General features: G+C 33.8%; 1 long non-coding RNA gene across 1 annotated transcript; it reads right to left on the bottom strand.

Annotated features, from left to right (window-relative positions):
- Positions 1–7,396: 7,396 nt before the first annotated feature.
- Positions 7,397–20,538, bottom strand: LOC140603369 (uncharacterized). Its single transcript, XR_012006342.1, has 3 exons — positions 20,427–20,538; positions 12,589–12,706; positions 7,397–7,589 (listed from the first exon to the last, which is right to left on the bottom strand). It is a non-coding gene; the product is annotated as an uncharacterized lncRNA (long non-coding RNA).
- Between the last annotated feature and the right edge of the window lie 263 nt (positions 20,539–20,801).

The following is a 20,801-nucleotide window of genomic DNA, read 5'->3' as shown; positions in this document are numbered from 1 at the left end:
GCAAAAATTACTGAAAGATAAGGGTCATTGGGAACACTTGCTAGTACAATTCTGTAGTGTGGAACATTGTTTGGTTGGGAAAATAATGGTTCCCCAATCCTTACTACCATATGTGAAAAAAAAAGCTATTTGGTGTATATGAATAGGAGTACAGACTTTGAGATGGTGACACTATCCTAGATTATCTGAGTGGGACCAATCCAAGGACATAAGTCTATAAAAGCAAAAAACTATTTCTGTCTAGGTCAGAGAGATATAAGACTGAGAGGAGAAATATGAAGCAAGAAAGGGACACAACCTGCCACTGCTAACTCTCAAGCTGGAGGGAGAGAACAAGGAGCCAAGGAATATGGGTGACTTCAAAAAATGGGAATGGCCATCAGCTAATAACCAGCAAACAAAACAAAACAAAAAAACCACAGGATCTCAGTCCTACAACCCCAAGGAAATGAATTCTACCAATAAATCAAATGAACAAGAGCAAGAACTATAATATAGAGCTTCCAGAAAGGAATGCAGCCCTTCCAACAACTCAGTGTAGTTCAGGGAGATTTGTATCAGACTTCTGAACCACAGAATCTTAAGATAGTAAGCTTATATTGTTTTAATCTATTAAGTATGTGATAATTTTACTCAGAAATGTAAAATTAATACAAGATGTATGGCTATACCCACAAGAGATTTACAATTCAGAATTTGAAATTAGCCATTGATATAAATCTATAGGTAACATTTGTTATATGAACAGGACCATTTTTGTTGAGAAGGTCAAGAAAATACAATTGTAATTTCATTTTAGCAAGTTTGTAAAGACCATAGTCTAACTCACAATATATCTCTTTGTGGTATACTGCTTATACAATTGCTATGATTAATTTGATTGGTTTTAGCAAAACCAATAATACTATCAATAATACTAGTATCAATGACCAAATGTCCTGAGAGATGATATTTAAAACCTCACAAGATATTCTTCTGATGGAAGATAATTGTAGAGGAGAAAAAATAAGTGGGAAATATCAGAAAGGGAGACAGAACATGAAAGACTCCTAACTCTGGGAAACGAACTAGGGGTGGTGGAAGGGGAGGTGGGTGGGGGGTGGGGGTGACTGGGTGACGGCACTGAGGTGGGCACTTGACGGGATGAGCACTGGGTGTTATTCTGTATGTTGACAAATTGAACACCAATAAAAAAATAAATTTATTAGAATAAAAAAAGATCAAATGTCCTGAGAGATGATATTTAAAACCTCACAAGATATTCTTCTGATGGAAGATAATTATAGAAACTAGGTTTGGTTAATAATCAGTTAGTTCTTACATTGGTTCAATCTATTGATTCATTTTATAAAGTTTGACTTTTGTAGTGCAAGAAGATGAAAGAGTTGCCAGGCTTTAGAGGATTATGAAAACATCTGTGCTGGATTATATGGTAAATTCAAATATGTCTTCAAAGCCATATCTAAACCGTATTAAACTATATAATTAGTGTGTTTTCTTTATTATAAGTAATGCATAAGATGTCAAAAAGAGAATGATATTGAGTAATTTAGAAATTGAACAAAACTCAGGACCATGGTCTTAAAAGACAAAGTTAATTTATAGATGAAATGGGACAGGTTTTTTATTCAGGAATACCTGGAAGTCCAATACTGATCCATGGCCAAGCTAAGCCAAGATTACCCAGATAGTAATTTCTTGTGCGTTATTCAAACTTTGAAACTCCCTAGTATCCATGGCCAGCTTGCTTACATAGTTTACGGACATGTAGTTTGATAGCTTACATCTGTGTTGGTTACCCAGTCTAGCATGGCTGAATGACCAGTGAGGCATAAAAAGGCCCCACTATAAAATTTTTCTAAAACCAGATTCTTCTTGGTGATTGCTAATCAATAGGCAAAGCACATTTTATGTGACTTAGAAAGAATTTAATATATGCACCTTCCCCTGAAAATCTCTTGGGACTCCGATCTGTGCCTGTGTTTTCTTTCTGCTACTGTACCATGTCTTTCACCTTTATTAAGTTTAATATGCTCAATGGAATCTTGAGAGTCCTTTCAATTATGCAATCCTATGAAATCAGTATAATGTCAAGGGGAAAAAAAAGCAGTACATTTAATGAAATATGTCCAAGACCTCTATGGATAAAATACAAAAATTTATAGAAGAAGAGCTAAATACAACATACATGAATAAAGTAATCCTGTAACATAGTATTTATTAAATACTTATTAAAATATTTATTTTAGTATTATTCACATTGTTGTGTAGTCATTGTAATTGCCATCAAAATCCCAACAGTCAATTCCTAAAAGAACTCAGAAAAGGACCAAGAATTGTTCACTTCCCTTTATCAGCTCAGTGTATACCCATCCCCCAGCTTTTTAAACTATTTGCCCCTGAAAGCACAACAGTCTCCTTTTCTGAAGAATTGCCCTGCCCTACATGGTAGCTGCTCTGTAAGGAAGGTTACCTTTCTTAACTCATGAGGAATGGAGGATAGACAGTATCTGAGTGGCTGGAACAATAATGGTTTCCTTCCTCTGGTTCTCTGTGGAAACAGACTAAAGCTAATTTAGAATTTTGCTTAGCTTTCTTCTCCTGTTTTGCTCTATATCCCTCATTTCCTTCTCCAGAGAACCCTTCCTCACTGAATTAAGGAATAATCCCAATCCATTGCTTTGTCTCCCAAAACCTGTCCTCTAACACATATGATATGAGGCCAGCCTTACTGCTAGGGAGATGTTACAAGTTAAAAATACAAGTTAAAAATACACACAGTATATGTATGTATGTATGCGTGTGTGTAGACATACTCACAGGTGATATCTTAACCATTTCTATATTTGTTTAACATATTGCTGATTTCACAAGAGTTCATTCAATGAACTATGGTCTCTCCCCTCACACTACCAGTTACAGAGTAATTACCATGATATCTTTTTATCAGTGACTGTCTCAGAAAGAGTATTCCTGACAGTGGTGGGACTGCTTGGTGTTGTGTCCATCATAAGAGCCATAAATGTGTGGACACTTAGTATGCCTGAGGTCACCTTCCTGCCTCCTTTCAGTCTTCCTGGCTCTCTCTGCTTCCAGGATTAATGCACTGTTTTAGCCCCAATAATTCCCTAACCCATTAGCTTTTCTCTTCACTTTTAAACAAGTTATCCCAGCTATCATCAATTATTTGGACAACTTTTTAATTTTATGTGACCCAACCTTTTCTTCCCTTTTACTAATATTTTAATAAAACAGTGGAAAATAATTACCACGGTCAGATTGATGCCAATCCAATACAGGTAGAAGTCACCTGATTTATCTCCTTCCCAGACACAAATGGTTGCAACAAACTAGTGATGGACTTTCATAATTTATGGTAATTTACATGCCAGTTGATGAATCTATTCAAATAAACAAATATTTATTGGCCCATTTTAGTAAATACATATATCCTGCAAAGTAAAATGCTTACAAATTTAACTAAAAAATAGATATCAAAGCCCAAAATACTGCAAAGGTATAAGAGATACTGACTTTTGTATAGGTTGTACAAAAGATACACTGTAATGAGACAGAAAGATTAATTCTAAATGAGGAGACAATATTATGACTACACTTTGTTAAATAAAATGACATTTAGCCTAAGATTTTTAGATTTGAATTTGCAAAGATTAGAGGCAAAAAGCACATCAATATAGTAGCTCTCTGGATCATGTAGGCATTCTATCATCTCACAGTATCACAAAAAGAAGGGTGTATAGTACAGTAAGATATTTTGAGAAAGAGACAACATTCACATAACTTTTTTACAGTATATCATTCTGATTATTCTATTTTATTGTTAGTTATTATTGTTAATCTCTTAGTGTACCTTATTTATAAATTAAACTTTATCATAGACAGGTACATATAGAAAACATAGTACATATTATACCCCTTATAAGGGTACATTCTATTAGCAGTTTCAAGCATTCACTGGGTGTCTTAGAATATATCTCCCATGTATAAAGGGGGACTACTGCACAGGAATTTAAAAAAACACCAATGAATATTTAGAGAATAGGTATAATTCAGTTTGATGTTTAATTTGCAGGAAGAAGTTTGAAAAGGTTAATTGAGGTCAGACCTTAAAATATTATTAAATTGTTTCTAAAATATTTGAAATTTTTCTTGTAGATAATGAAAATATATTGAAAATATTTAGTAGGCTCTGCCAAATTGTTGATAGTTGCCATGGACAAGACACTCACTAAGCACTTTAATATAATTTTTATTTAAGCATCATGAAAACAGAATGAAAAAGGTTAGAAATCAGAACATAAGGACTCTACAACTCTTCCATGGTGACAGTGCAAGAGATGAAATAGTTTAGAACCAAGGCTTTATGAGCATACATTTTAATTTTCTAACTTTACTCAATATATTAATATTATGTGCTCATAAAATAGTTTTAAAATCGCATTGATCAATTTTATACACGATACATTAATACATATATGCCCAAATAGCCATGCTTATATTAGAATAAACGTTAATATATACACAGGACTGATTGTCCTAGATGAATTGCCATTCTGCAAATAAATTTTATTTTTTTTAAGATTTTATTTATTTATTCATGAGAGACACACACAGAGAGAGAGAGAGAGAGAGAGAGGCAGAGACATAGGCAGAGACAGAAGCAGGCTCCATACAGGGCACCTGATGTGGGACGCGATCCCGGGTCTCCAGGATCAGACCCTGGGCTGAAGGCCGCGCTAAACCGCTGAGCCACACGGGTTACCCGCAAATAAATTTTAGATTTTAAATTATTTGTGTAACTAAACAACGTTGGGCTTATTATTTAGATAGCAAGTTATCTGGGCTCCTTGATAATGTAAGGAAAGTATTGTTTTCTTGTTTATTAAAAACAACCAGACTTAACCTTCATGTTTATGTCAATTAAGCATTTCTGTTTTCATCTTTAACCTCAAAATCACCAGCTAATCCATATTTTTTTTGCCAAAGAATCTAGAAAAAACATGATATAATAAAATGATGAAATTGCAGACCTTTTTATGTTTGAGAATAGGACACACTCCAAAGGAAACGGGTAGAAACCATCTCTGGTACCAAGTATCAGAATACAGACAACTGGTTTCAAGCACTATGAGAGGCATGTTGGAGGAACCAAAACCCCTTAACAATGCATTGCTACAAATAGTAGTAAAATATGCTTTGTATAAGTCTTAACAAAGCCTGTATCTACTGTGTGAAACAGAAAGCATGGGTGACAGTGTCTGATCTGATTCCAAAGTTTGGGAAGCTGTGTGGTGCCCAACAAACACCAGATCTCATTAGTAAGTATTTGTAATCCTTTAAGAATGAAATAAAAATACTTTTCATATATATATATATATATATATATATATATATATATCAAACTGCTTTAGGTCATTAAACTATTTTCATGCTTAACATAAAAAATAATGTTCTAGTGAGGGTTAGGAGCAAACATTGCTTGTAGAAATGCAAAATGGAATAGCCACTTTGGAAAACAACATTTTTTTTTAATTTAAAATACATTTGCCATATGATCCAGGAATCATGCTCCTATTTACCATAAGATAATGAAAATACATATTCACACAAAAATACATATGTGAATATTTAGAGATATTTAGAATAATATTCCCAAATGGAAAACAAATCAAATATCCTTCATTTAGGGAGTGAATAAAGAAAAATGTTTCATATCTATACAATGGAAAAGAACTCAGCCACAAACAAGAACAAACTATTGATAGATGCAACCGCATGGATCGATTTCAAATGCACTAGGAGAAACAAAAGATGCAAGTCTTAAAAAGCTTTTTAGTATGTAGTTCCTTCATATGACATTCTCAAAAATAGTGAAATCGTAAGAACAGAAAGCAAATTAGTAAAGGCGGAGGAACCACCAAGAAGCTTCAGAGTGGTGATGCGGGGATCTAGAAGAGGTTCTGCAAATTTCCTTTCTGTTACGTACACCATGTTGACCATAACCAGAAGATAAAGAGCACTTACTTTCCCAGATGTAAGTTTCCTATCTCCAACAAACAGCTCCCACTGTCAGAAGTTAGCTGAAGGTCAGGAAGGGTTTCTGAGAAATATAGTTTTCAGGGTCCCAACTCCCTTGCTCCAGATACATACTGGAGTACAAAAGGTTGGGAGAAAGGAAACAGTCAAGTGAGCTATGTAGTGCTACCTTCTGTTTTCTGGGGATTTGAAAACAACAAAACAAAACAAAACAAAACATTTGTTCTGTCAGCATGTAACAATTAGGGAGGGAGGGTGAGAGGTAGAGAAAGAAAGAGAGAAGTTCTTTTAGTTGGAAAGGTTATTCCTAATTTAGATATAAATTTAAAAAGGATAATTTTGCATATGTGAAGAGAATAAATATTTTCTTAATAGTCTCTTAAAAGTCTCTTATCACCAGTAATAGTGGAGATTATTTTTAGAACAAAATATTTCTTGACTTTATATTTAGAGCCAAGTTATAATGCCATGGATTTAAATGTCCTGGATTACTTTAGGTGTCATGGAAATTTTATGTACTGTAAATTTTCATCACTGAAGAGGCTATTCATTGGAGTGTACTTAAATCTGTTTTTCAAGAAAAGGTATATAATTGAAAGGCAAGAAGGTGTGAGTGAATGTGCAGTAATTGAGTAAGGGTAGTTGTGAAAGAATCTTACAAAATCTGTATGTATTGTAACAGAAACACTGTGTTCCACATGTGAAACTCTAAACTCAGATTTTCTCCTTTATACACCTAGCATGTTTCCAGAATTTATTCCTGGGAAAGAAACACTGCTTCCATTCCTAGTTTGGAGTCCCTCTCCTGATCTGAATTATGAGAAGTTTCATATAAACAATTGATTACCCAACATATAAATTAGAAGAATTTTCAAAATCACCTTAAGATTAATTTGAGTTATGATGTTGAAAAATGATCTGCTTTTAGAAACTTGTGATGTTGACTCACTATAATGAAGAATCCACAGAAGTACATTGTGTTGCTTCTCTATAGAGTTTGGTAAACAGATCTGGGTTGTTCCACATGCAAGCATTCTACCTGTAATATCAATTAGTCAAACTCTAAATTTATTACAAAGGAAGGGTTTTTTTTTTCCTCTTATACAGTTGCTTTCTATCTTCTATTACTCATATATTCTGTCCCAGAATCCACACTGATTCTGATAGAAATCTATAAGTTCATTTTAAATTAATAAAAGAGTCTGATTCAATTTAAAATAGTTCTGAATAAAAGTCAATATATCTTAATTGATTAATTATTTAAAAGAAGGATTTGAGATTATTTTAATTCAGTTTAATAATTACTCATAAACAGAGGCAAAAACACAGAAGGGCATGAATCATTTCTTTAAATGTGAAGCGTTAGAGTAAGAGTTGCAACTCTTCACTGAGGTAGAAAATGTTATGAGGCTTGAGACAGCTCTTGGATGAGTATGAGAGCAACTGAAGATTCATTTCCTGGTTGTCCTCAATATTTTTATTAAATGTGTATGAAAGGCCATTGGTAAGACTAGGATCCAGAGTACATAGCTCTATAATGGGGGAAAGGAAAGGAAAGAATCAAAGAATTGATTAGTCACCATGAAGAATGTTTTAGAATGACAGTGATAAATAAAATATTTCTGTAATCAATGATAAAATGCATACACTGTAATTGTTAATATATACAATTTTTAAAGCTTATCTAATCATTTTAAAATGGGAAAACAAAAAATGATACTAGGCTTTCATGCATTTACCAAGAATATAAAGTAAGTGGTAGTGAAAAACACTAGGATGTTGGTAGGGAAGGAAGCCCTAGTAACAGTGTTGAAATGGAAGTAATAGTCTGAATAAGGCCGGAAAGATAGATGATAGAAAATAAAAGTACAAAAAAAGAATAAGTGCATTGAGTGGAGAATTGGGGAAAATATACATTCCTTAGAGACAGAAGATATTAAATTATATTAAATATATATGTACATATATAATACATATATACGTACATTATATATACATACATTATATATGAAAGTATATGTGTATCGGTAATACTATTTTTGTTTTTAATTTACACTAGTACTGCTATTTTTTTTTTTAATTTACATGAGTATTCCACTAGTCTGCAAGTTTCTCAGAGGCAATGATGAGGTATGCCTTTAACCCATTAAAATCTCTGACCCCAGTTTAGTTCCTGACATGTAGGCACTCAATGAATCTATTTGTAAAGTGATTAATGTAAAGCATAAAAAATCACAAATTCAGTTACAAACTGAAGTTAGCATATTCCCTATTAACACAAATGAATGTGCATTAAGACAATTAGAGACCATTGATAAAATAAGAATGAAAAACTCTGGTTGAAGCACTCACCATTTCATAATTTCTGTCATATGTGTGTGTGTGATGTAAATAGATGATAGATCAATAAATAGATGAGAAATAGGTGGTAGATAGATGCATAGGTATAGATGCAAAGATAAATACACAGATGATAGATGATAGATAGATAGATAGATAGATAGATAGATAGATAATCTTTATATCCTCTCTATAAATATGTGAGAGTCATGAGCATATATTCACACATATGGTGAGTCCTAGAAAGTAAGGTACTGGATTATATGTCAACAAAAACACTGTCATCTTCTTATTTGATACCGGAAAAAATAATGGCAGAATATACTTACTGTGGATAAGCAATTTACTAATTTACTGAAGAGTCAGGAAAACATTAGTCTTCTTTTTTTTAAAGATTTTATTTATTTATTCATGAGAGACAGAGAGAGAGAGAGAGAGAAAGAGAGAAAAAGAGAGGCAGAGACACAGGCAGAAGGAGAAGCAGGCTCCCCACAGGGAGCCTGACATGGGACTCCATCCTGGGTCTGTGTCTAAGGCAGCACTAAACCGCTGAGCCACCAGGGCTGCCCAAAACATTAGTCTTCTAAACAAAAAAAAAAAAATCAATTCTAGGAGATAGTAGAGGTGTCAAAGATTTGGGTTATCAAATTCTTGTTCCATTCTGTGAATTTTTTTAAAAATTTTATAAGCAAATAAGATCCACAAAGACAAAAAAAAAAGATCCACAAAGACATTGATGACATAGTTTTATATTTTTATCAAAATCATACTGAATGAAATATGAAAAAAAGAGAGAACTTTGTGAGACTGAATTCAGGAAATTAAGTTTAAATCCATTTAGTATAGAACAAAAAAGAGATGATTTATTTGTTAAAGCACACTAAACTATTCTAACTTCTGATGATGTAAGAGATTAGTTATGACCTTTCTTTCTTTCAGGGAATCATATCTAATTAGATAAAAAAGATTTACACATAGTAATAATTGGAAGCAACTTTAAGATATTATGTAATTAGTGTCATTGTGAATAACCCAGAATATTTTTAGTCACTTAAAAAAAGTATTTACCTATTTATTTATGCTGATAATTTCAAGTAAGTTATTTGCTTAAATCAAACTAAGTCCTGAGTCTTGAGTGTTAACTCTAAGACTACTGACCAAAATGCTGTGAAATACAAAGTACATTATCATATTAAAAAGGTTAAATAGGATCAAACTACCAATATATTACAGAAAGTCAAGTGACTTTGTTAATAAAAATACCTAATTTTTGCTATTACATAAAAGGTATTGTCAAGATTAAAGACAATAAAAATTAGTCACCTGCCATGAAATTATGAACATCAATAAATCCATTAAAGAGATTGCTACTCAAATATTATTAAGAAATATTTTAGTAAGAAGGTGGGACAAATATAATAAATCCACGTATAGAAAATAATAGTGATCAACTTTGATCATCAGAAATGACAAGCCTGCACATTATTAAATATTTCATTTACTAACAAGTTTAGTTATCCAGTTAGGATATTCAATAGAATTCCAATGTATTGAATAATCAACTATTGTTTAATGTGAATACTTTAAGCACATAGACACACATACATATGTGTGTACATGTAATATATGTGTATATTATATACATGTATATATGCGCATACATATGTATCAAATGTGTGTATATACATTTATGTAATAGTTTAGTTATGGAATCATCTGCCTTCACTTTGATTGTAGAACATACACGGTGCCCAAATACACTCTTAGTCACCTCCTTCTCATGTGTAACTGGTTGCTATATTTACATTTGTGGAAAATATCCAAATCTACTACAAAGACGTGTTTCTTTTGTTCTATTCTGCAGTTGTCATGGGTTAGAAATTACTTTTCTATTTTCTACATCACAAAATAATGATTACAATATCACAACTTATGTCAGGGTTGTTTGCAAAGCGAGAGTCAATAAAAATGAAATGCTTGGGCAGCCCGGGAGGGCTCAGCAGTTTAGCGCCGCCTTGAGCCCAGGGCCTGATCCTGGAGTCCCGGGATAGTCCCTTGTCGGGTTCCCTGCGTGGAGCCTGCTTCTCCCTCTGCCTGTGTCTCTGCCTCTGTGTGTGTGTGTGTGTGTGTGTGTGTGTGTGTGTTTCTCATGAACAAATAAATAAAATCTTTTTTAAAAAATCCATACCATTATTATAAAAAAATGAAATGCTTTATAAATGCAAATTGATTAAACTTTTATGTCAGAAGCAATAGATATTATCACCCAATTTATAACTATGAAAATGAGCCAGTACTTCTCATTTGATGGATCTAAATTTTACTCTGAAAAAGCTGCAGGAAAGGCATCTAACTTTAAACACCAAGCTTGAGTGCTTCTGTGACAGGTCTTCTCTAATTAAGAGGGCAGGCAAAGTTCCAAGCTTTCTGGAAGAAAGCTGAAGGGATAAGGTTTTGGGGGTTCATTTTACCAATACAATATGAATATTTCTAACAAACATTTGCATAGAACTTAAAATTATTTTGTAGACAATATTCCAAGTAATTACTAATATTATTTCACTTTCTCTCCTAAGAGTTCAATGAAGTGATTACCTATATTGATTCTATTTTACAGATGAGAAACCTGAGGCTAGAGAGGTAGGAAACTTTACCCAGGTTGCACATCTAGTACATGTCAGAGACAGGACCTGATCTAAGGATTTTGGCACCAGGGTCCAGGCTAACCATTATTCTGTGCTTCCTTTCTACATGTAATGTGATATAACATAAAATTTTTGTAATTGAAACCTCAATATTATCCTATAATCCTTGGAACTCATCTCTGTTACAGCATTTATCACATTGCTTTGGAATAATACCCACATGTCATCTCCCCCCTGCAGTTTTAAGCACAACTTAAACAAGACTGGTAGAATGATTATTTTTGTATACTCAGCAACAACAATAAATAACATGATATTAATTGTATTATTTATGATTAATGCAAGACATTTTCATTAATATTGGTTTCACTTCACTTAATATGTAATCTACTCATTTATGAATATTTATATTTGTTTACTCCGTTTCAAATCTGAATAATACAGATTTTAATATAATATAGTTTTTTTCGTGAGCTATTATTTGGCAAAGACAAACACAAATTTTAAAACCTCTGAATGGGGCAGCCCGGGTGGCTCAGCGGTTTAGCGCCGCCTTCAGCCCAGCGCGTGATCCTGGGGACCCAGAATCGAGTCCCACCTCGGGCTCCCTGCATGGGGCCTGTTTCTACCTCTGCCTGTGTCTCTGTCTCTGTCTCTCTCTCTCTCTGTGTCTCTCATAAATAAATAAATAAAATCTTAAAAAAAATAAAACCTCTGAATGAAGTTAACTGTATAATAGCTTTAATTTGAGGAATGGTTTATAATAACATAAGCACTAGAGATTTAACTCTCTGAAAGTAAATATTAAATTGTTGACAATTCTAAATTTGATTAAATATTATAGAAATATTTGGGCTATTCTTGAACAATTAGGCTATGCTCAAGAAAGGAATAATACACTCTATTTATGTATGTATTTATTGAGCAAGAAAATGCACAAGTGGTGGGGCGAGGGGCACCTCTCCCCCTCTGGAGAGAGAGAATTTCAAGCAGACTCCATGCTGTGCATGGTGCAGGATGCAGGGGATCTCAGGACACTGAAATAATTACCTGAGCCAAAATCAAGAGTCGATGCTTAACCAACTAAGCCACTCAGTTGCCTCTTATTTTTAAGTACAAGCTCTATATAAGGTATATCTATTTAATCGTGTTAAGATAATCATTCTATATATACTTATTGATTAAAATTTGACAATACAAAATATTTGATCTTTCAAAAGGAATAAACATAAGGCAAGTAGTTACCAAAAAATATAATCTTAACCTTCTTAATATCATTCATCAAGATTAATTCTGTCCATATGCAAAGCTGAAAAATTTTCGGCGTCCAACAGTTTTAGGTGAGCACAATCTCAGCTAACACAAAGGATATCAGGGCAATAATCCACAACAAAGATTTTTTCATTATAGTCTGCCTCAAAAAAAGGTTTCCAAAATGAATTAAGAAAATATTAAATCAGTTCCTGATATATAGAAGCAGCTCATTCCCTTTAGAAATTGTGTTATATTTTGGCTCCTTGTGTTTATTTGTGAAGAATTTACCTACCTCAAGAAATACAGTATTTTATTTATGAACATCTGACATGGCAGAGAAAAATTAGAAAGATTGCCAGTTGTCTATAGTTTGTGTGGTAGGATAATGGCTTCCTGTTGCCAAAGAGAATCTAGGGTAAAGAAACAAAGCAAAATTGAAGTTGATATATTTGTTTTCACACTGGGAAAAATTTATACCTTGTGAAAATTATATTACACTTATTTCATTTCTCCTATACACAATATTTATCGATGCAGATATCCCCATGTTGTCTGATCCATTCTAATATAATAGGGCAAATTGATCATTGTGCTCATACTCAGAAATTGAATTTTTATTGGCTTCAAGAAAGAGTCAGGCATTTACATTTTTATATAGTTAAAATTGTCAGGACACAAAAACACTAGTTTACAAATCCAGGATTGCAGAACTTTGTTTTACCTTTTTATCTCTTCAAACATCTCCACTTGTTCCCTTCAATTCATATACACTCCTTTAGCATGAATTTGTTTTGGTTTTCTACTATAAGGACTTTTTAAAATATGCTATTTCCAGAAATAACTTTACCTACTGAAGATAATGACTACCCTCCTTTCTTTGTCTTTCTAGGACATATGCCTTTAGTTAGTCCCCATCTACTCTTAAAACAAGAGAAAAAAGTCATTAAGAATGCATTGTCTACTCTCCATCCTCCCCAGTGCATTGCTCTGCTGTTGATATTTTATTTTTATTTCTTTTCTGTATTGCTTTCCTATGTTGCCCTGTCTGAAGACAGAAATCAGATCAGATACAGTGTTTAATACATATCTTGAGTCCAGTAAACATAGAACAAAAATTTGTAGTAGACAAGACACAATTTTTTAGATCAATTTCAAAAAGAGTATTGCTAGATGGGACTATTTAAGATTTTTCTGAGGGAAAATATCCAGATATCTATGCTACCATAGTTGAAGTGTGGTAAAATGTTTTGACAAATGGCCCCTTTTGGCAATAGATTGCAGCAACTTCAGGTGCTGAATCCCTCCCTACACTTCAAGGTCTACTTTTTGTTGTAGTTCTTGCTTCTTAGTTTTTTTTTTTTTTTTTTTTTTTTTTTTTTTTTATGAATTGGTTGTGTTATTTTAGTAATCTATTTAGTGAAGTGTGGAGTCATCGGGGTTTTTCCCCATAGGCCAGAGCCTTGAGTATGTGAAGTCACCCTGGGATGACAGTAGTCTTAACAGGGCTTTCTTTGACCCTCTCTTTCCTCCACCTCTGTTACACTTGTCTGCATCATTTGATATTATGCCCAGCCCGTTAAGCTCCCCTAATTGCAAGTAGATTTTTTCCATAGTGCTTGGGTGTACATCATTCATCTGTCAGATCCAGTTAAATTTGGGCACCTATCGATAGTTTAGGAGTCCTGTCTTTGCTCTTTCTTCTGACTCCTGGGAGTTTCTTTTATCTCTTTTCCTAGTTTTTCTTGTTGAATTGGTTGGCCTCTGGTTTAACCTATACTTCACTAAGATACTCTCTTTTTCTTATGAACTACTTCTCCTCCTGGAAAAAAATAAGCTCAGCAACTACACTGGGTGCTGGAGATGATGGAGGGATGCTCTGGTGTTCTCGGCTTTCTTCTCTGGTCTGGACACTCTGGTTTATGAGTATGCTTGGAGCCCTCATATTTTAGGCCCTCCATGTCTGCGTTTAAAAACCCTGCCCTATGGGTAGAGGCTCAGTGGAGGAAGGGAATCCCTGATCCCTCAGCTTCACTGACCATAAATTTAGCCTTTCAACTTGGAGATAGAGGGAATAAGAAATAGAGGTGGCCTTTCTCTCCTAGGGGAATGGGAAGAAAGGGAACCTCTCTTTTTGACCAGCTCACCAGAGTGGAGGTTTCATTAAGCTGAGCCGGTTGGAAATGGGGGGAGAGAGGTGATTTTTTTTTTTCTCAAATGGTACAAAATCTTGTTTTTACTGAGTTTTAAAGCCTTCTTGAATAAATAAATATTTATTAACTTTCTGTGTGCATTTGGACATTTTCCAGAGGCTCTAAATGGTTGGGGTTTTGTTTGTTTTAGTTTTTTGTTTTGTTTTGTTTTTTAGCTCTGCTTTTTTTTTTCACTTGGGAGTGGGTCTGTAGAGCTCCTCATACTGTTCACATTTTGATAATAAATGTCAATCCACTGAGATTCTTATTTTACTTATTGCACTTTAGCCATAAAATTTCCACTTTGTTATTTTTTAATATTGTATTTGTATTTCTTTGCTGAGGCTTTCTATTTTTGAAATTTGTTTCAATCATGCCCCTAATGGCTCATTGAAGTATTTTTATCATTACTAGTTTAAAATCTTTGTCAAAATTCTAACATTGTCCTTGGTGTTAACATCTATTGACTGCCTTTCTCCATTTAGTTTGGAAAACTTACGGGTTTTTGGTAAGATGAGTGATTTTCAACTGAGGCCTGAATATTTTATTATTATATTCTGAGACTATGGATCTTACTGAAATTTTCTATTTAGTAACACAATAGCTGAGGGTAGTAAGACATTTCTTCATGATTGCCAGGTTCCCCATTCAGCTATTGTTGACCCTGGAAGATGCTCTACCACTACAGCAGAAGTAGCGGAAGTAGTGGTCTGGTCCCCTACACTGCCTCCACTGACCCTGTAGTGGGGTGGTATTACTACTTGAGGATGGAGGAAGTCCTAAATTTCTAGTAGGCCTCTTTCCATAGCACCCAATCATAGGAAACGAGTGCCTTATTACAACTTGGTGGAAGGGAAAGTCTAGGCTCTCCATGTTGTCTCTACTAACACTGAGGTGGTGGACTTTTAGGGCCAGTGGGGATAGACTTTTTTAACTCCCTAATTTACCTAATTACCCTAATACAAGTCAGTGTTGGGGCTCCTCATTCCAGCCCCTTGAAGGTAGAAATCTAGGGTTCCTACTCAACCTTGCTGGTGGGGTGAGGATGAAAACTCAGATTTTCTGCAGTGTTTGGCTATATAGTAAAACAGTTCTTGTCTAAATATCTTTTATCTTGCTTGGCTGCCACATTTCTGATCCTTTGGTTATAGATAATAGGCTGTTATTTGAGCTTGTTTTATCTGTTTCTCTTGGCAGCTTTTTAGGTCAGAGTCAAGAATTAGGAAAAATAAATAAAATAATAACAGAATTCCCTCAGCATAATACCCTCCAATTCCATCCACATTGAAGCAAATGGTGGGTATTTGTCATTTCTAATGGCTGAGTAATATTCCATTGTATACATAAACCACATCTTCTTTATCCATTCGTTTTTCCATGGACACTGAGGCTCCTTCCACAGTTTGGCTATTGTGGACATTGCTGCTATAAACATCGGGGTGCAGGTGTCCCGGAGTTTCATTGCATCTGAATCTTTGGGATAAATCCCCAACAGTGCAATTGCTGGGTCATAGGGCAGGTCTATTTTTAACTCTTTGAGGAACCTCCACACAGTTTTCCAGAGTGGCTGCACCAGTTCACATTCCCACCAACAGTGTAAGAAGGTTCCCTTTTCTCCACATCCTCTCCAACATTTGTGGTTTCCTGCCTTGTTGTATGTTCTCATTCATTTGGGGAATATAAATAATAGTGAAAGGGAATATAAGGGAAGGGAGAAGAAATGTATGGGAAATATCAGAAAGGGAGACAGAACATAAAGACTCCTAACTCTGGGAAACGAACTAGGGGTGATGGAAAGGGAGGAGGGTGGGGGGTGGGGGTGAATGGGTAACGGGCACTGAGGGGGGCACTTGACAGGATGAGCAATGGGTGTTATTCTCTATGTTGGTAAATTGAGCACCAATAAAAAATAAATTTATTATTTAAAAAAATAATAAAAAATAAAGGGTTAAAAAAATGGAATAGGAAAAAAAAAAAAAAAAACAGAATTCCCAAGCATGTTGTTCCTTGAGTCCCAAAGTCTCTAACCTGCCTGCCTTTTTCTTTTTTACATTTTGACATCTCCTATTATTTGTTTAATATATAATTGCCAGGATTTTTAATTGTATTGAGAAGGAAGGAGTATGTCTGCTCCATCTTTTGAGAATTATTCATTCATTCTTTTGATTGGGAAATATTTCAGGGCCACGGTCTATTAAGTAGGTGGGTTTGAGGATACTAACTGCTACTGATTTGGCTTTAAGTCTCATATCTTTTGTTGTTATGTAATCCTCAAGAACATTTATTATCTTGACATTTGACAAGATATCATGCTGGTCTTCATAATTTGTCACTGTTTATCAATACCACCTTAAAATTTTACTTTCTCTTTGTTCCTATGAGTTCACACTATCCTCCTTTTCCTTGAGAAATGCATTTTCCCAAATGAATCTTTCAGGGTTCCTCATTTATCTTTAGAAATATAGAATATATTAAGATGATAGTTTAGAAATATTTCTAATGAAGTTTAGTTATTAAATTGATGTTCAGATGATAGTCTAATTTTTTGGATCTTTCAAACATATTTTTACAGACTGTATTACTGGCTCCCTCTTCCTAAGATCAACCAAAGCATACTGGTGTTGCCTAAAATTCTATCTTCAACACCAGAGGCACTAAAAAAGTGCCTTAATTCCAACTTCATCACATCATCGCCTTTATATGCTTTTCCATAAGTAGTCAGGATGTTCTACCTAAAGTGCAAATCTAACCATCCTGTCTTTTTATGATCCCCTTTGATGAAATCTCTTTTATTTTTGATTCAGCCACTGTTTCCTAACAAGTTATGCAGTATTCCCCATAAATATGTTTTGCATAATCAATTGCTTGCAATTCTGGGCTCCAGATTTCTGAAAATTTTTGGCAACTCTGTCTTATCATGTCAACTCTTTGTCCATCTAAGTTATACTAACATTTTAAGACTAGGCATAAGCCCTCTAAACAAATGTCTTAACCTCATCCCTCAAATTTGGAGATAGATCTATCTATCATCTATCTATCTATCTATCTATCTATCTATCTATCTATCTATCTATCATCTATCTATCTATCTATCATCTATCTATCTATCATCTATCTATGTATCTATCTATCTATATCGTGGTAATTTCTATATTATTAAATTTAACAAATTATATATTTTTATAATGTATATATAATTCAGTGTGTTGCACAGAAGACACTCAGTATTTCTTAAATGAGTGAAAAGAGTATTGGAAAACATCATCTATAAAATGTCTTGAAAGTCAGGACTCATGTTACCTATAACCTGAATACCAATAGCCAACTACTGGAAGATTGTTTTGAAAATCTTATTTAGATCTTGACTGTATTTTCTTGCCACTTTTGCCAAGAAGCTTCAAAAGTGCCTCTCAATTGTTTTGAACAATAGTTTTTGGAAAATGTTATGTTAGAAATCATTTTAACACAATTGTTTTATCAATGTTGAGTAATAGGCAAAGTTCTAATTTCACAATGTAGGCTCACAACTGGTGGGAAATATGAAGGGCATGATAGAAGGAAATCTGAAAGATAAAAGGTTACTCGGTTTGTATAAAGCTATTGAATCTGCTGACCAAAAGGCAAAAAGGCAGTATTGCCAGTGGCAGGAGTAGCCTGGAAGTAATAGCAGAAGCTTCAAGAGGCACTGTGACCAGCAGTGCATGCTTATCTTGTCACAATTTGTCAAATATTTCCTGTCAGAGATCATTTTCTACAATTTGAAAATATCATGACATTTTGGATTGAATTACAGGACTCATTTCTATCTTACTCTTGAACATCTTGAATTTATGGATTGATGTGCTACATTTCTGACCTGTAGTTTTTCCTTTTTTTTTTTTTTTTTTTTTTTTTTGCCATATGAGTAATGTGAAACTTTTATACAATCTACTAAACTCAGAAAAGGAACTCCAGGCTTTACTTGTCCTTGATAAATTTTAAATTCTTAATGATTACAATAACGTTTTTTTTTTTCAGGATAAAATTCAAGCTTGGGATATACTGAATATCCATGTAAATTTTGAAAAGAATAACATAGTCAAAATTATACATTATTGATATATTTTCTGTTTAAAAAATAGCATTATTAAAAACCATTATTTCCCACTCCAAAATACTAAAACTTTTCTATATCTGACATAACACAATTCTCTGAAACATTTGCTTCTTAGTTTATTCCACCATTAGGATGACAAGTAATGATCTTATTGGCTATATACAAAGAAAACACGAAGAGAATCAAAGGAGACGCTAAATACATAAATAGATTACTGACTTCTGCAATACAAGGAATAGATGTATCTTTTTTAAATTTTTTTATTATTTTTATTTTTTAAAGATTTTATTTATTTATTTGTGAGAGAGAGAGAGAGAGAGAGGCAGAGACCCAGGCAGAAGGAGACGCAGGCTCCATGCAGGGAGCCCGTCGTGGGACTCGGTCCCGGGTCTCCAGGATCCTGCCCTGGGTTGAAGGCTGCGCTATACCACTGAGCCACCCGGGCTGCCCTGTATCTGTCTTTTTAGTGTAGAAGGGGTAATTTAGGTCAAATCAATTTGAAATTATTAAAGTATTTTGCTTATTCATGATTAGAAACTTCCCTTAAAGAGTTTTTTAAAGTTGTTTTTTTGCAAGATTGAATTAACTAAATTTTTATTAAGAAAAACTATGAAATCCACTTAGAGAAATATATGGTACATTGTACTTTTGTTTTAATGCATTTAAGTAGTTTGAGCTTTTAATTCAAAATTTTTCTTTTTACTCTTTCTACTGCATCTGAGAAATTCGGTTTTAAAAAGGGATATTTCAGTAGTCTAAAGGTTACTATAATTTATTCAAATTCAATTGATAACCCTTGAAGATGACAATCATGCTTTTTTTGTTGTTGTGTATACATTGTTTTTTTATTAGTAATAGACTCTTAATGAATAAGACAGGTTGATCAATAGACAAATGATTGAATACTTGATGGTCTACATTCTCAAATTTATAGCTAAATTCTTTTCTTGATTTCCAGGTGAAACCTGCTCAATGGGAAAAAATAAAATAATATTTTACCTATTTTTTTACTATTTGTAATTATTCAAAAATAATTTTAAATTAAGTAAATTTTCACAAAATTAAAAGTCTAAGTGACATATTTATCAAAAATCTTGAAATATGAGTAAAATAATAATTATGTATGTATGCACTGACTAAAGGGAAGTATATTTGTTTATTTTAAAGTTACCATTTGTTAGTATATTTTTTAAGTTTTTATTTAAATTCCAGTTAGTTAACGTACAGTGTAATATTAGTTTCAGGTGTACAATATAGTGATTCAACACTTTGATACAACACCCAGGGCTCATCACAGCAAGTGCCCTCCTTAATTCTCATCACTATTTCACTCATCCCCCACAACTATCTCCCCTCTGGTACCTATCAGTTTGTTCCCTAAAGAGTCAGTTTCTTAGTTTGCTTCTCTCTTTTTTTTCCCTTTTCTCATTTGTTTTGTTTCTTAAACTCTACATAAGAGTGAAATCATATGATATTTGTCTTTCTCTGACTTATTGTCCTTAGCATAATGCTTTCTAGTTCCATCCATGTTCTTGTAAATGGCAGGATTTCATTCTTTTTATGGCTGAGTAATATTCCATTATATGCATAAAACATCTTTATCCATTCATCAAGGAGAGCTCTTGTAATGAGCACTGGGTATTGTGTGTAAATGTTGAATCACTAAATTCTACACCTGAAACTAATATTACACTGTATGTAAACTAACTGAAATTTAAATACAAACTTGAAAACAATGGACAGAAGACACAAGTAGACATTTTTCTAACAGACACATGAAAAGGTGCTCAACATCACTGATATTTAGGGAAATACAAAACAAAACTAAAAGATATCACTACATACCTGTCAGAGTGGTTAAAATCAACAACAGGAAACAACAGGTATTGACAAGGATGTGGAGAAAAAGGAACCCTCTTGTGCTGTTGGTGGGAATGCAAACTAGTACAGCCATTCTGGAAGATAAATAGACGTTTGCTATTTGTTAATATTTTAACATTTTTACGATCCTGGAGACACGGGATCGAATCCCACATCGGGCTCCCGGTGCATGGAGCCTGCTTCTCCCTCTGCCTATGTCTCTGCCTCTCTCTCTCTCTCTCTGTGACTATCATAAAATAAATTTTAAAAAAAAATTTAAGAAAAAGGGATCCCTGGGTGGCGCAGCAGTTTGGCGCCTGTCTTTGGCCCAGGGCATGATCCTGGAGACCCAGGATCGAA

Source organism: Canis lupus, chromosome 14 (assembly GCF_048164855.1).
Source record: "Canis lupus baileyi chromosome 14, mCanLup2.hap1, whole genome shotgun sequence".
Lineage (NCBI taxonomy): Eukaryota > Metazoa > Chordata > Mammalia > Carnivora > Canidae > Canis > Canis lupus.
Note: the sequence above shows the minus strand (reverse complement) of the source record. Positions and strands in the feature narration are given on the sequence as shown.